The 16,772-nt window shown below is 40.7% G+C and overlaps 1 protein-coding gene across 2 annotated transcripts in view; it reads left to right on the forward strand.

The window, feature by feature from the left end:
• Positions 1-5,827: 5,827 nt before the first annotated feature.
• Positions 5,828-16,772, forward strand: part of BANP (BTG3 associated nuclear protein) — a 153,913-nt gene continuing 142,968 nt past the window's right edge. The window contains exon 1 of one of the 2 annotated variants that reach the window (XM_054201224.1): positions 5,828-5,941. The gene's annotated coding sequence lies outside the window, so the exon portion shown is untranslated. The remainder of the gene's footprint in view (positions 5,942-16,772) is intronic. The other variant, XM_054201225.1, reaches the window with a different exon arrangement.

Genomic DNA, 16,772 nt, shown 5'->3' on the forward strand with positions numbered 1-16,772 from the left:
TCCGGACTAGACATAGAAGGTCAATATTTGTTTTTTTTCTGATGCTTACTAGAGGGTTGTCAGTACTTACATTCTGTCTAACTTCAAATGAACGCTATTACTTGCAGAGAGAAAATTACCTCCTTGATTTAGTGTTTCAAGAAATCTGATTCTGCTGGCATCATGCTTGCAAGGATGTTCCTATACTAATCTTGTCTCAGTTGCAACATTAGCAGGTTGAACCCAACAATTCAGAAGAAATATACTCTTACAGTTTAGTGTAATTAAAAAGATACAAGGAAAGTGATCTCATAATTAAGATTTTCCTCACCTAGTTATTGTTGTATAACAGCTGACGGGATGGTCAGTCAAGTAGTGGGAAGCTGCCTGGGATTGCTGCTGAGTTGTCTGTGTGAAACCTCTATGGAGTAGCTAAAAGTATCACCTCAGGCAGCTTTCCCAAAGCAGTCAGGTCCTTACTGGGTGGGCTTTAACACTCATTTCTCTGGATTTGGCTCACATTCCCCATGGTTTACATGTTACTTCAGCCTAACGGAAGCTTTTCTTTGATGTCCAAATTTTGCTGGGACACTTAGTAATGCAACGGAGCTCACCAGTCTGCTAACCACCTCTACTTCCTCCAGTTTTTTGCTCCCTCTCTTGCATTAGGGTCCCCAAACAGGACAGAGTACTCCAGATATGTTCTCACAAGTGCTGAGTCGTGGGGAATAGTCACTTGATGTGCTGGCCATGCTTTTTCTGATATAGCCCACTGTGCCATTCACCTTCATCCCTCCAAGGGTGCATTGCTGGTACATGTTCAATTTGTCCTCCAGGATCTGCAGTGCTCTTCTCCAGAGCTTTTCACCCTAGCAGCCAGTTCCCAGGTTGTACCGAACCATGGGGTTATACCATCCCAAGTGCAGGACTTGGCATTTGCCTTTGTTGCACTTCAACTCTCCGAATGGTAGCCCTGCCATCCTGCATATGACAAACATGGTGTTATGTGGAAATTTGCTGAGGCGACATTCTGTCACTCTGGCCACTGATGAAGATGTATGGTTATTTTACCCCTCAAACCTGAAAAAAATGGTATTACATTGCAAATAATTTTGAACCTGTGTCTAAATGGATGCAAGTCCAGAACTAGGAAATGGTAAAATTCTGCTGGGAATAATAGCATTAAGGATACATTGATGCTATGTAACATTTTGTATCTGTATTTCAGAAAAAAATACACGAAGGTGGGGACGCAGCAGATGCAAAAGGAGTTCTCAGGCAATCCTCAGTCTGAAGAAACAGATAAAATCCTCTAAAATCAGTGTGATGAGCTCCTCTTCAGTCTTTTGATAATCCCAGTGGATTAAAAAAGACTGATGGTGGTAATGGTACCTTACCAAGTAAACATGGTCTGTGACAAACCTGAACAAAGCTGGGCAAACTAGCAAATACTGGGCAAAGATATTGGCTGTGTAACAGAGGTAAAAGGGCAGCAAAACCAGCTGTGAGCGTGATCCTGGGAAGATCGCAGTCGGGCAAAGTGCAAATACAGAGCTTGTTAGAATGGCAGATTTCTCAGAAGGGGAATAGCCTCCTATCATTTTTTTCCGTGATGTATACAGGGAGATGGAACAGTATGTAAATAAATAAGAGAACATTGAGATCGTGCCGGACCCTTCTCACCTTATTTCTCAGACTAGCAAAAATGACCTTACAAGACCATGAACTTTGACCAACTGTATGACCAAATGTGTAACGATGTTTTTCTCTCTGCTGTGGGAATTCGAGGTCTTTCTTCCATCCTTATTCATGAAAATTAGGCGTATCTTCATTGAGTGAAATGGAGTTTACTCAGCATAGAACAGACGTGAGATCAGAGTCAAAACAAACAATGTCTGTGTCTTGCCCTAAGCCGCAGAGCTAGCTGAAGTAGATTCAGGAGCAAAACCTGCTGGATCCTGACCTGTTTTCTGTCACAAAATCAAAGGACAGTTCCTAGAGACTGAAAATGGACATGGTGTCTGAAAAGTAAGTGACGAGGGAGTATGTACTTGGAGGAGGAAAACTGACAAATTTCAACAGCAGTTTTCTGTTGATAAAAGGAGAAATGCTACAGCAAGTTTACAAACAGCATTAACATAACCTTTATTTAAAAAATGTATCTTCTATAACTTTCCATTAAGCATCACTATGTCACAAGATAGTGTGTGCTATGTTTGTGCCCCTCTCCAGTTATGAGAGTTAGAAAATTAATAAAGCAACTCAATCAGAAACTGAATAAACAGGGGAACTTCAAGTACTCTTTTTGTTTTAAATAGCATAGGACGTGATCAAGGATTTTATCCACAGGAAAGACATTTATTCCTACAGAGTTCTTATAACTCCAGAGTTACTTCTGTGCCCTGATCACATCTTCTGTGTTCTTCATGCCTTTGTTTCTATATTCTCATGCTCAGCAGTGAGTATAATTATGAATGCCTGTCACTTGTTTAAACAAATGCTTTGTTTGGCAACCTTTGTTTTCCTGCTGCCGATGCAGCTGCAAAATTGTGTGCACAGTGTGTTAATTTTTTACCTTTGATGCTATGGTAAGTTTTTTTTCCTAACAAAAAAAAAAGGAAACCAATGAATGAGATACCAATCTCTCTTGATCCACACAGAACATGTGAAAGCAGCAGCTTCCTTAGGAAACAATAGTAAATGAATGCTGATACAATGGTAAAATAAGCTAGATATTTCCTGGAACCGAAAGATTCTTCATAACATGACAGAGAAAAGTTAGCACATACATAAAATTCAAGAGAAAGAGGAAAAAAAAAAGAAACCAGCATGAAAAAGGTGAGGAAATAAAACAACAAAGAGATACCCTGTTATTTTATTTGGGACAACAGACTAACAGGGCAACAGGATGTATTTTCTTCTATAAAATTAGAAAATGAATTTGATATATTAGCACCCTGAAGTTCTTACTCATTTTTATAAGAAGGAAGGAAAATACAAATGGGTTCGACATAGGCAGTAGAGCAAGTTACCATGGTTTAAATCAGAATATAACTTACAGTGTATCAACTTCTTCCTGGTGCTTGCTCATAGCCAGTCTCTTATCCCGGGGTAAAGTGACGCCTTCATTCACTAAAGGGGGACTTGCACTGAATTTCATTATGTTATTGCAGAAATATTCAGGTAAGCACATTTTGGAAAGCTCATAAAGTTTAGGAGATTCTGCAGCACAGAAAACAATTATCCTTGGTAAGTCATTCATGTCTTGGAGACTAAAAGCCAAATTTGGGCCTTCTGATTTAAGCACAAAGGAGGTCTCCACTGTTAGGTTGTGAACAGAAAGATCCTCTTTATTCTGCCGCTTACCAATGTTTTCTGTCATACTTTATGCTGTGTGAAGAGCATGTCATATCTGACTGTCAGTCTCAAGGGGAACAAGGGATAGGCTGTGACAGCATAGTCTCCTCATGATTTATTAGTGTAATTCAAAATTTTAAAAGGAAATGTCCCCTGCTTTGGAAGAAATTATAGGGGGGAAAAAAACCTAAAAAAAATTTCTCTGGTAAAGAGGGGAAAAAACCCTTACAAGAGGTAAGTTAATTGTATATTCCAGATCGCTGTAATGATCAAAGCAGACTGGCTTCCTAGCAGAAGGTAGTGCTGCAGCCTTTCTTAGTGCTAAATTGCTATATTATTTTTTTATTATGTTGCTTTCTCTGATCAAAGATGTAGACATCAGTTGGATCCTGACAGTATTTCCTGCAGTTAATTTGACTATTCACTATAGGTGAATAGTATAATTGTTTTATGACAATAATTTTCTGTTTGTGTTGTTTTAGATGAGAAATGATTTAGTGGCTATACAGAGGGGAGCGGGATCTCACACCCTCAGCAGAACGTGAGTTAATAATCTCTGGGAGGGAATGTACCGATGAGAAAACAGGACAGCTTTTACATTGGATTTGGTTTATGATGGCAAAGGCTTTTTCTAGCAAGTTTCCATAGCAGGGAGTACACCGGTATTTATATTACTGTTTTTCTAGCTAGGACCTGTCGTTTGCTTGAGTGCAGCAGAAACTGTTTGGCAAATCTGTTGCAGGGCAAATCTGTGCAGCAAAGCGTGAAATAATCCTGTGTGAAAAGTCAGTTTATAAGTAGTTTAACCTTTTAACTTCCTAATGTGCTTGTGAAGGAAGAGAACACAATAAATAAATCAACAGACTCAGCTGAACAGTTACAAACCTGGAAGCAGAGTCAAGGGTTTTCCTAACACACTGGTTGTCAATTCCCAGGCTCATGATGACTCTTTTAATACTGAAAACACCAGCTTGAGAAGTTGCTACGAGCACTTTTGAAGCAAGGGACTGCATCGGTACCTCCGTCAGCATGTTTCCCAGCCTGAAACATGAAACCTGTCTCCGTCCTCTTCTGTTCTCTGACTCCGCAACTTCTAGACAGATGAGCAGGAGGAACTGCTGTTCTCCTGAGGTCTGAAACACTTCAGAAAGCGGAGCTTTTGTGACATGCACCGTTTAATTTCATACAGGTGCAGAAGTGCTGCAGTGGACACCCTGAGTTTGAACATGACAAAGCTACAGAGCCTGAGAACAGCATTTCAAACCACTAGCGCAACAGCCGCAGCAACAACTCCATTTAGCCATAGGTCTGTAGATGTCAGGGGAGCCAATTACAGCTGAACCAGAGTGGATTGAGTTGCATGTCATGACACTGCAGAACTGAATTAAGCATGTCATTGAAGGAATATTTTTATGCAGAAGTCTGAAAGTCACCGCTGGCTATGCTGAAGCTGAAAAATCAAGTATGATGATGGTCTTGTTTGGGCAACACTGTGATATATAAGGATACAGTAAAATAATCTAATCTTTGCCTTCTTTCAGAGCTCCTTGCATACTTCCTCCGTGCTTCCTTTTTGTGGTGTTGCATATTTTTATCATTCCCAGAGGGTTAGCAGAAGGTTTTCCACCTTCGCCCAGTCATTCTGTTCTCACACCAAATGTAGGAACGAAGCAACAGAAGAGCCAGTCTGATGAGCTAATTTTGCAAATTCCCACTTGCTGCCTGTTCTTCAGCTGTGTTCTGAGCATGGTGACATTTTTCTCCTTAATATGACAGCTCACATTCAGATCATCCCATTTCAGCGATGCAAGCGCTCAGGAGCCATTTCACAGCAGGGAAAAATTTAATGGAAGGACCAGAGGAAGGCGTAGGGGAAGGGAACGTGTCAGCGTGTGAATGGCTCTCAAGGTGCAGATACATGTTTAATCTGCTTTGCTGACAACTCCGGTGGCCAAATCCTGTGTCTACGCCGCCTGGCAGGTCTGGAAACACTTAATACAAAAGAGATGTAGCATTGAGAGTTCACAGTAGCACTGAAACGCCGTGGGAGAAGGAATGGCAGGGCCATGCCTAGCAGGACACGATCATGGCCAAGGGGCACCTGCACAAACCACATGGCTGCTTTGTCCCAAATGACGGCGCGTCCATTACCATCCTGGGGCGCACTGCAAGACCCCGTTGTGGCCTCCCGGTCGGAGCAAGAAGGTTTTGCGGAGCCCTAAGGGTCGCGGCAGGGCCGGGTACGCGCCTCAGGGTGAAGAGGGGACAGCGTGTGGGTATGAGGTGTGAGGTGAGGACTACAGTTCCCGGCGTGCACCGCGCCGGGCGCGCGTACTACAGGTCCCGGCCTGCTCGGCGGGGGCGGCAACGCAGGCCCGGTGCGCTGCCCTCTGGGAATTGTAGTCCCTCCCGGCGGCGCGGCGCTCAAGGGCGGCCGCCCGGCCCGCCTCCCTCCTGCGCCTGCGCGGGCGCTCGGGGCGGGCGGGGGCCGAGCGGGCGCAGCGCGGCGGCGCCTGCGCGCTGTGGAGAGGGAGATCTCTCGCGAGGAAGGACGCCATTATCGCAGCCGCTCGACAAACACCACGAGAATTCAGCACCGCACACGGTAACCGCGGCGCCCCGCGGCCGGACGGCCGGGGCTGAGCTCCCGGGGGGCCGGACGCCGGGCGTAGAGTCCCGGCCCTCACGGCCTGCCCGCTCCTCCCAGCGCCGCCCGAGCACCCGGGCCGCGAGGCGGCGGCTCCGGGGAGGGGCCGAGGCGGGGAGGGGGGGCGGCGGGCTCCCGCCCCCTCACCCGGACGGGGCGGGGGGGGTGGCGACCGGGGACTCGCCTCCTCCCGCCGCGGGACGCCGGAGCTGGGCCCTCGGCATGGGGAGGGGGTGCCGCTCTTCATCGTCTCGCCCCCCACCTGCCTCCTCCGCGCTCGGGCCCGGGGAGGGGTGTCACCCCCTTGCCGGGGCTTCTCGGTGCCGGCCCCTTCTCTTATACCGCTGCGGGGGGCCGTTGGTCAGCCCTGCGGGGCCTGCGGCCTTCGAGGTGCAGGGTCTGGGCTGTCCCTCCCCCGGCAGCGTCCCCGAAGACCGTGCCCGCTCTCTCCCCCACCTCCCCGAGGCTCGTGTGTTCCCGTTCTGAAGGACGGGGCAGGTTTGAGCCTTCCCTCGCTCGGGTCGCGCACACACGCTGCACTGCAGGCACGATTTCGGGAAGGGGCATCGCTGAGCGCACTCCTCCTTCCTTCCCTCCCTCCCTGTCGTAAGAGTGTGTAAATGCCTGGTGACATTGGTACTGCCTCTTCCTTTTCTCTCTGCTCCTCGCAGGTAGCGGTAATGGAAAGGGGCTGCTGCTTTTCACATGGCTGCTACTTGGGGCGGGAAATAGTCTCCTGAGGCGCTGTATTGCGTGTGTGGTAATTTAGTCATAGTAAGGGTTTTTCACGTCCATATCGGGGTTGGTATTTTCTAGTCTGTTAATATTAGTGATCTGTTTGACAACACACTTGGTCTTCCCTTTTTTCCTTATTTGCAATTCAAGTGTTGCTATTTTTAATTTTTTTTTTAAATCCTTGTACAGTGGGAAGTTGTGTACTTAACCAAATATAGTAATTTTATCCTACTATGGGGGATATACTTTATGTATCAGTTTATTTTTAGAGCTCTCAAGGGAAGCTTTTTTTATTCCTCTTTAAGTAAACAAGTTTGGAGGACTGTTAGTAGCTGAGTGATAGCTTCAGTGGAAGCAGCTTTCAGATTGCTGTAAAATGATAGTTTGGAATGGTTTTTGTAATCTTTTTTGCCTTCTGTGTGAGGTGTAGTACTCTGCTGATGTCAGTCTTTCAAAAAGCAAACATGAAATCTGTTGCATTTTGAGTACTCATGCAAGATCTTAAAATGACAAGCAAAAACAACAAACAAAACCCTGCCTTTGTCTTAGCAGTGCCTCTTGAAACAATGGATTTTCTCTGTTAGAAAGTATTAATATATGTTTAAAATGAATGTCCATAGAAATTGACCAGACCAACAAGAATTTGATTCTGAAACTGTATGAGCCTTATTCCCTACATCAAATGACATCTTGGCAGTAGTTCAGTTTTCAGTAATACATGAAAAGATGTTACGAAGAAAGACTAGTTAATTTACTAAAGGGAGTAAAAAGATTGAGTTTGGATTTCAGAAACATGCCATCTCCTTCAGAGGATGAAAATATTTTCTAACTTTTTTCTTTGTTTTGTAACTTACAGTCTGTTTTACAATAACAGCAAGTGGTTTTAATGTCTTGCTTATCCAGCCATGTTTAAGTTGTTGTGTGGTTACAGGACAGGTTTTAAATTTTAAGGTTCTTTTAAAGGAGTGATTGAATAATAAAGTTAGGAGTAGGGTAGTAATATATTGAGCCCTAATTATCAGTGTTCACAGTTGAAAGGGTTCCTTCAGCACATGTTCTGCTACACATGTGTGAAAAAGGCTTGTTTCCTGCCTGTGCTGTTTTTAACACAGTACAACTTACATGTTTTACACTGTTTTGTACTTACTAGGTAAAGGAAGAAGAGCTTAGAATCATAGCTCCATGTAACCAGAAGCGCTAATTACAGGTTTTCCTTGATTTTGCAAGGAGTAGTGCTGTCTTGTGTGATTCAGGCCCACATTAATTGCTGCAATATGCTAACATTTGCAAGGACTTGAGGTTGTCTCTGGTCTTTATCTTGAGCTTTTCCCTAAACTTGTAAAGCGTCATGTGTGCAGGAAGAATACATGTTTTTATTTTGTGAGAACTTGCATGTCTTCATATCTTTCATTGAAGAAGGCCTTGAATTGAAATTGCTGTGATGCTTCTTAGAAAGTGAAGGCGCTCTCAGTACATTCATTTTGAAAGGAAGAGATGGGTATTTCTCTTTGTGCACAGAAGCCCTTGCCCCAGAGATCGACAGAAACTCTTTATGTGAATTGACAGAACAGCAAGAGCCGCTTGTAGGAGGAGACAATGTGAAGCTAATGATTAAAATTAGAACAATAAAATGTCTATGTATATTAAACTTTGCCAATAAAACTTTTTTTCACAGATTTGATTTCCGTTAGTTTGAAACTTGATATTTAGTTGTTAACTACTGAAATAATTTTATTTGTTTTCTGTTTTTTTACCTATTCATTAAAAGGCTAAATCGTATCTTTTTTTTTATTTTCCAAGTAAAAATAAAATGTCTTTAAAGTCATGTCAAACACTTGTTTCCTTGCAGTTTTAGGTTTTTAAAGCTACTGTTAAGCGCTTAGTTTTGCCTACCACTTGTTAGACTGCACGTTAAGATGTCAAACAAAAGTGCACAAAAGGATTAACTTCATAAAATCCTTTGCATTTGGGACTTTAAATAAAATAATTTGTAATGCTGCCTGTTGAACAGAATTCTTTTATCTTGCTTCCTGTTTGTAAAACCCTGATTTAGACCATTTAAGGGAAAAGTACATTAACTTCAAATTTTCCTCTGAAAATTGGAGCACCTGTATTTTATGATGAAAAAAATAATTAATACATCTCTCCTACCCATGGAGTGAGGTCATAGCAACTGTAAAATTAAACACCTCTTCCTTCGCTGCTCCTTAGACACAAGTGTGTTTGTTACATGTACCAACTTATCTCTCTTTACCATCCTATAAATATAGTCTTGCAAGTTTAAAGCTGGAGTTAGTTACTTTTTTTTTTTTTGTGGACGTGGGAGGGGGAATGGCAAAACAGGATCAGACTGTACTAATGAAAGCATTTCAGAATGTGAAGAACTACTTGCTCTACATTTTTCTGCTGAAATGGTGCTCTTCAGTTTGTTTTCGTAACTATTTTTTGTAAGAGTTTAAAAATACCCTGCGTTTTAAAACAGTGCTGAGGTCTGTTTTCAGCAGCTTGAATGTTTCCTTTTTTTAGATAGCTACAGGAGGTAAACCTATTAGAAGACTTTTGAGTAAGCAGATTATATGTATATTTTACGTTGGCCATCGTGCTTTTTGATAGTAGAAGCCTGTGCCAACATTGGGATCTGTCTTTGGCCCCCCTGGAATTGCTAGATCAGAAAGTTTTTCCAGTGTATAGAAGATCAGCAGTGCACATACTAGGAAAAATAGAATATGCTTAAAAAAATATATTATTCTCTTTTGCTTTCAAAGATTGTGTTTTTGGTAAGCCAGTCACATAAGAATAAAGCATGTTGCACAAATTTCCCTTGAACTTGAGCCAGGTGCTTGCGATAGTGCATACTGGTCCTGGGGTGTCTGCTGTGTTTAGGCTGAACAACTTTCCGAGGCAAAGCCTGTGAATGATACAGCAAAGCCTCTTCCCTGCAGAGAGGAAGTTAAGACTTCCTAATGCTGTAACCTTCCAGTTTAATTCCTTCTGTCAATGAAAAGCGTGCACTAAGCAAAGGTGTCTTATGAAGCACAGCGAAGGCGGTCAGGTTCAGGTGTATGTCTTATTCCCACATCCTGCCTCTGCATTTTTTTTTTTTTTTGTTTCTGTAGAAGAGCTAGTTTTAACACAGTGAATGAATACGATAGTCAGAGAAAAACAGATTCTGGTGTAGTGTCAGTGCTCCACTACACAGACCTGACAAATGATGTATTGTGGGAGAGCGCCCGTGATGTGCACACAGTGTCTTGGAGCTGAGGAGAGCAGGAGCTTTGGACGTAGAACAGTTGAGCCAAATGGAAGTGGCTTCTCAGCAGTGCTGTTTTGTTGCAAACCAGCACGGGGCAAGATGTTTTCTTCGGCAGTCTCTTCTAGTTGGCATTTCGCTGATGGGGATTTTCATCACATAGTTCCAGTCCTAGCCTAGTGTGTTGTTGGTGATGTGGTGTAGTCATGATGTTGGAGCTGTGCTTGTGTTTCTCAGGGTGTGCATGGCTGAGGAGTGCATCTCCGCTACCCAAGACGCAGGACTTAGTTACTGCTGCTTTCATTTTTATCTAGACACTGACAGGTCGTGTCTGCAATGTGGCTGGTTCCAGAAACACATACAAGCAGTTTTCTGCACTAACTAAAGCTTCTAAACGATCTTTTACTTGGATTTAGATAGAGAATGTTCTGATTCTTTATGATTGAAAAATATGGGTATTGTTAAACTTGGAAAGATCTGTGTCAGCGCCATTTTTTTAGTTTGATCGAAGATGTGCATTCTTATATTTGCCAACTGCTATGATTTCAGTTTGAAGTGCACCCTGAATTTAGTGATATCTTTAACTCTTCAGAGCAAATAATAGTCTCCAACTTAAATCAGATGTTTATGAAAGTGAATAATTAGGTATTTTTATTAATTAAAAAGTCTAGTTCTATCTACCAAACTTAAATAATTTTTTTTCACTTTTAATGCTTTTTCATCAGTAAACATGAGATTGTGTTCTGTTATGTTTTTTTCCATGTTTTAGTTAATTTCTAATAAAACAAAAAAGAAACTAACATACACAGCTTCTCACCCCTGCCCTTGACATACACCTTTTAGCAACATACTTAAAAGTAATCTTTTTCTGTTTACATTAAATTGCAGTGTTTGGTGTGTGAAGTAATATTTGCTTTGGCAGGGTTAGTGATCCAAGATGTGTTTTAGGGATTCAGTCCATTGGACAGAAGTCTTATCCAGCTCGTTTTTTTTCTATATGGTATGGTTGCTAGTTTATTCTTCACTCAGCCTTCCTTCTGGGTCTCTTTATAAACCTGGAATAAATGTTGTTGGAAGGTTTGAAGAATCACAGGCTCTTCTGGTAATTTAACTGTTGGCATGTGGTCATTGATGCCAGAGTTGGTGATAAGCCTTCCTGTGAAGTCGGCAAGTCTCATGGCACGTTGGTGTGCCTTTTCCCACTGAGGCAGAGCCCCACCGCACCAAAGCTTTGTGCTTGTGAGGAGCTCTGAAAGAGGGAATCTGCATGGAAAATTTAATCTACTCTAAAATTTGTTCTTTGGTAAACATTTCTTATTAAATAATTGCATGGAGTTAATGGCCTTGCCGTTTCAGTGGTCATTTAAAGTACTATCTGTGATAGCATTCATTAAGCTGTTTTCTTGAATACAGAGAATGACTATATTTTTTTTTTTAATGAGAGGGGGAAAATTACTTTGTGATGCTGAAGTGATTGGACAACATAACGGAAACCTTGGCTTTCAGAAGTGTAAGTTGAAAGCTATGCTAATTTCCTTAACATCTCATTATTTCCCATCTTTTGATCTTGACTGTGTACTTTCAGTCTTAAATCAACTTAAAATAATATAGGTTGCATAGATTTTCACAAATAGCAAACTATTGCACAGTAAAACAGAATTGAACTATTAAGCAGGAAAGAAGCTTCTGGGATAGCTACTTAATCTTCAAATAGTTAATGAAGCTATGTTAGAGATGTGTGCAAATGCTTTTATCAGATATAAATTATTATGTAGGTGGTCAGTATTCAGAAGCTGTCATTTATTCAGGAAGTTTAGCAAGCGTTTTAATGTTTAAAATTTTTTTTACCTCCTTTTCTCTCTTGCTAGCATCTGACAGTTTTTTAGAACTGCTATTTTTTAGTTACAAGCCCTTTGTTATGCTATTTATTTCCCACTTTCCGAAGGGGATTCAAATATTGCAGAGATAGCTGGTATCTAGATCTGTTATTCTTCTCATACATACATTCATTAAAAAATCCTTTTGAGTTAAACCAGTAGTTGTACAGAAAGTATCTCTAAGACTTTCTGACCGGCACACAGTATTGTTAGCTACAAAGCAGCTACAGTTGTATCACGTACGGTCTTAAAGAGCTTTTCAGCTTTTTGGTGTCCACTTCATATGGGAAATTAGAGTTAAAATTTCTCAAAATTATTTCAGTCTATGCCATTGAGATTTCAAAATGTTTTAATATCAGTACGTGTCGTCCCTCCCCCTGCCCTCCCCCAAAAAAAAAAAAAAAGATAATGAAGTAATAAAACTCAAATTTGATAGAAATTGTATTCTCCAAAGTCTTATCTCATGTGCAAGTTCAGGGTCAAAGATCTGGTGATAAACCTTGTATAAACCTTGTTCAGTCTACGCATCCTTGCAGGGGGAAAATGTGCTCCCTTGGTCTTTTATGAAGTAACTTATGTTTCGTGAGGATAATGCAGATCCCTCTGCTGCAAAGGAGGCTCATCTGAAACAGACTACGTTCTGATGCCTGTAAACGATGTTTGTACTGCTTGTGCCCAAGTGTTGTGATTCCTGGGACTGGAAGAAGACTTCACGACTTTTCTCAATCAGCTTCTTGGCTCCCTCTGCAGATCTTCTGAACAGCAGTGGTGAAGCTCATTTGCTGTGTTACTTTGTCCTGCTGCTTGTGAAAATTACAGTGTGGTACAAGAACTTTGGGTGATACCTGCTCTGAGTTAGTGCTAGGTTGATTTCATAGCTGGTGACACTTCATCTATCAGTGTTTTCTGGAACATTGGCTTTCCCCCCACCTCAGCTCTTAATCACTTCTCAGTAAAGACTCTATGATATGTTTAAAAATCACTGTTGTTTCCTCTGTTTCCCCTGCAGGAGGAATAATACCAACTCATTTAAAATAACACAGGCAGATACTGCACCTTGCTTTTTTGGGGAGGAAGGATTTTTTCATTTTCTTTTTATTTTTTTTTTTTTTTTTTTCTTTCCCAGATGGGAAAAATGGGAAAATTGAATCATGGATAGCGTGCCTTGGTGGACCAGCAGCACACATTGTACTAGACCTGTTGTTGCTGAAGTCTGTACACTGCTATGGTTTCTTTCATGTTAGATGAAGCATAACATTTAAATCTCCTTTTGAGTTTTGTGATGGAGAATAGGAAACAAAGCACTCAGAATACAAATGTTTAAGTATGGTATTTTGACTGCTGTATAATCCACTTGCAGTGTTAAACTTCAAGCAAAGTTTTGCTCTTTCTCATACACGTAATATTCTGGTAGGAGCTTTCTGCTTATGGACAACATGACAATGAGTTGGGGTGCAGCTGTGTTATTGTTCCATTCATTTTTCTTGTTCATGTTTCAACTAGAAATAGCATTAGTGTAGTTTTTGGTTTTGATTTTACCTGTTTAGCAGGAATGCAATTTTGCTAGAAACATATGAAAGTACTCCTGAATAGGAAATTTACAGGAGCAAACTTATTCTTTCTTTCTGAGCATAGTTTCTGGCGTAGAAAGGCCCAAGGGGTACAGCCGTCTCTGCGTAATGACATAGGCACACTGAGTTAGGTGTGATGTTTTGAGGCACGCTTTGAGTCTGACGTTGTGGAGCTGCCTTCGTTAACTGGAGTACATTCTGCAAGCATTCAAGTTGTGCTGATAATCTCATCAAGAATATGTCCATTCCCAACATCTGCAGGATTTTTTTTTGAGTTTATTGAGGCACAAAAGAAAAATACTTGTGTCAGTGTTACAGTTTTTGTAAAGATCTAAGCTCTACCCCAAGTAATTCTGATTGTGTTAGGCAGTGGTTTGAAATTCCTAGTTGATATGATGGATAGCAGATAAATAGATTAAGTGGTTATAAAAAAAAAAAAGTAGTAACTTCAAATGAAGGTACAGTTACCCAAAGGTCAAAGGACACCTGGACTACCTATCTCAAAAAAGTTCTGATCGTGGGTAGAACTTCTTTGAGACTGGGAGACACTTTTATATAAATAGTATGAAACTAATTCTGGAAGTTTGTTCTTTGAATTTAAGTACTCGCGGGGTTATTTTTTGGAGCTGTTATCAATAAAGATTCTCCATCTAGTGGTTGAAAACAATAAAACAACATGACTACATCTGGTTCTGCATACTGCAGTTGCTGTCTGGGCAGTTCTTGTTTTGTATTTGCTGGTTTTCAGCCATACGTGGCAATAATGACTTATGTCCTGAATAATTATACCATGATGCAGAAGACTGACCTCTGCCTAGAGGCACTGAATCTGCAAACACTTATGTGTATCTAGTCCATATGGGTAGTTTCATTAATTTCAATGGGTTTGTATGTCTGTGAAATTAAATTCAGACTTTTTTTGCATGTCTAGGCACCTGAAAGTGCGGTTATGATAGGTGTTAACATATCCTTCCTAGCTCACTTGGGAATAATTATATCAAAGATACAGCAGTGCGGGTGTTGGGACATATCAGCAACAAGAGTGTTTATAGAGGGTTCATGGAGAATTTGTGCTTGAGTTGCTGGTGGCCACACACTCAACGCTGTCGTTCCTTGTGCCTGGAGGTGTTAGGCTGGTATGAGGACACTGGAAAGCAGGACAGCGGTATTTCTGGTTTAGCTTGTGTACATTGTGTTAGGATTTTGCCCAAGGGCAGTGTATTAGAAGAGTTAGAAAAAAAGCATCCAAGTGAAACAGTGGCTTGTACCAGGTGGAAGGAAAAAAAAAGTGTGTGTGTGTGTGAAGAATATTTCTAGAAGCGAAACAATAAAACAATAATAATAATGTGAGCTTTCATTGCAATGCATGAGAATTTCTGCCTCCCTGCAAGATTTTGTACTCCAAAGAAATTTCAAGATCCTTTATTCTTGGAGCAGTTGTTTCTTTTTTTTCCTGTTGCTATCTGTATTTTAAGAACTTGTAGTACTGGAGTCCATCAGCATAGCATCTCTGTGAGTGATATTTATTTTATATATCTATCTCTAGAATGTTATGGCTAGTGTCTGTGCTTTCACAGATAAGGAATGTTTCTGTTGTGTTTTGGGAGGATAGACTTTTTTCCCTTGATCTTTGGCTGAACCAAAGATGTCTGTATATTGTTACAGTAATTTTTGAAATTGTTAAACTGAAATACTTGTGTCCTTTTATTATGAAATTTACTTAAAACACAATGTTTTTACATGCCTTTTAAGGTGGATTGAGATTAATGACGATAGCTAAACAGATGCTAAAAAAGATTAGAATCTAATCCTTTTGAGTCTTCAGTCGAAATAAAGAAGTGTAAATTCTGATTTTACTTTTTTCTCCATCCTCCCACTGAAAATAATTTTCAACTTCATATTTTGATAGACTGAAGCTTCACAGAGTTGGAGCATAAGGGAAGTGGTAGCTCTTGCATTAACAGTGCGTTTAACCCTGCATGCTATTAAATTCTTGCTTTTTATTACGCTATTCCTAATCTGTTACAGTGCATTAACATTTGCACTGGTGTGGCTTTTTGGGAAATTATTAATTGGTGTATGAAGACTGTGTTCCAGCTGCCAACTAAAGTGACTTGATCTTGGAGAAAAAGCCAGACTTTGGGATTATAAAAATGTTGCAAGTCACAGATCAAGACTAAAAGAGCACTGTCAGGTTCTGAACCTTGTAATACCCGTGAATAACTTCATGTATCAAATTATATGAACATTTCCCAGTTCTTTCCATGGGACTACTCATAGAGATTGTTTCTGCGAAGACACGAAAACTTGTCAGTGCAGGAGATCTGTAGCCAGGTTAGGCAGGGTTATTAACCTGAGCATGCTGGTTGTTCTTCATTAAGATTATAATCAGAAAAAATTTTGTGCTTGGAGTGCCTTTTTGTTGGTTTTGCATAATTCGTTTCCAGAGTGGATTAAACTGAGCTGCACAAAGGCATTCTTAGCGTGGATTATTCTTTACACAGAGACTAAAAGCTCAGTGGTCCTTCTGGGCTGTTTCCCTGAAGGGACAAGTACTCGGGGAAGTTGAACTGACCTAACTAAAGCAGTAGAGTTAATGAGTATTATGTCCTTTATGGATCTTCACTTTCAGAGGGAAGATGGTCTTTATACTATAATCCCTTTACAGCATAAGGTCATTTTACTTCTGCACAACGTATTCCTCACAGAGGATTAGTACACATGCATGCATGTATAAAATACATTCTTACCATTAGGCTTGCCTTTGTAGCCTAGCTAGTTTGCTGTTTTGGGGAACTTTTACAAGTGTCAGCAGATCATAGCTCTTTGCAAAATAAGGACCTTTGTTTGTTCCAGTCATAGTAGATATTACTCTCAGAAAAATGCGCTGATTGTGCTTGTATAAAGAAGAATGTATAGATTTGTAACAGAAACGACATATTTGAAAATTGGCCTTAATTGATTTAAAGAAAAACTGAATTGAAGAAGAGGAAAACCATTTGGAGCTTTTGGGTTAGGGAAAGTAAAACGGCATCCTTCAGCTTTTTTCACAATCAGAAGTAAGTTTTTGTCATAGTGCAAGTTGAAGTATGAGAGAATTTTTTCATGTATCAATAGCACTGAGAAATACTAGCCAGGGGAGCGATCAGCTGCCTAAATAAGAGATGTTCGATTAAACACTCTAATTGGACTAGAGCTTTGGAAAATGTTTTTTTAAAATACATTGTTTGTCCTCTCTAATTCATACGAGAGAAAAGACTTATGTTTTGTGCTTGTTTTTGTATGTTAACAAGACATTGGATGTTTTTGATTATACACTTTGGAATGATGCCCTGTAACTTTGTAAAGCCATCAGA

The sequence above is a fragment of the Rissa tridactyla genome, chromosome 4 (genome assembly GCF_028500815.1).
Source record: "Rissa tridactyla isolate bRisTri1 chromosome 4, bRisTri1.patW.cur.20221130, whole genome shotgun sequence".
NCBI classification, from domain to species: Eukaryota; Metazoa; Chordata; class Aves; order Charadriiformes; family Laridae; genus Rissa; species Rissa tridactyla.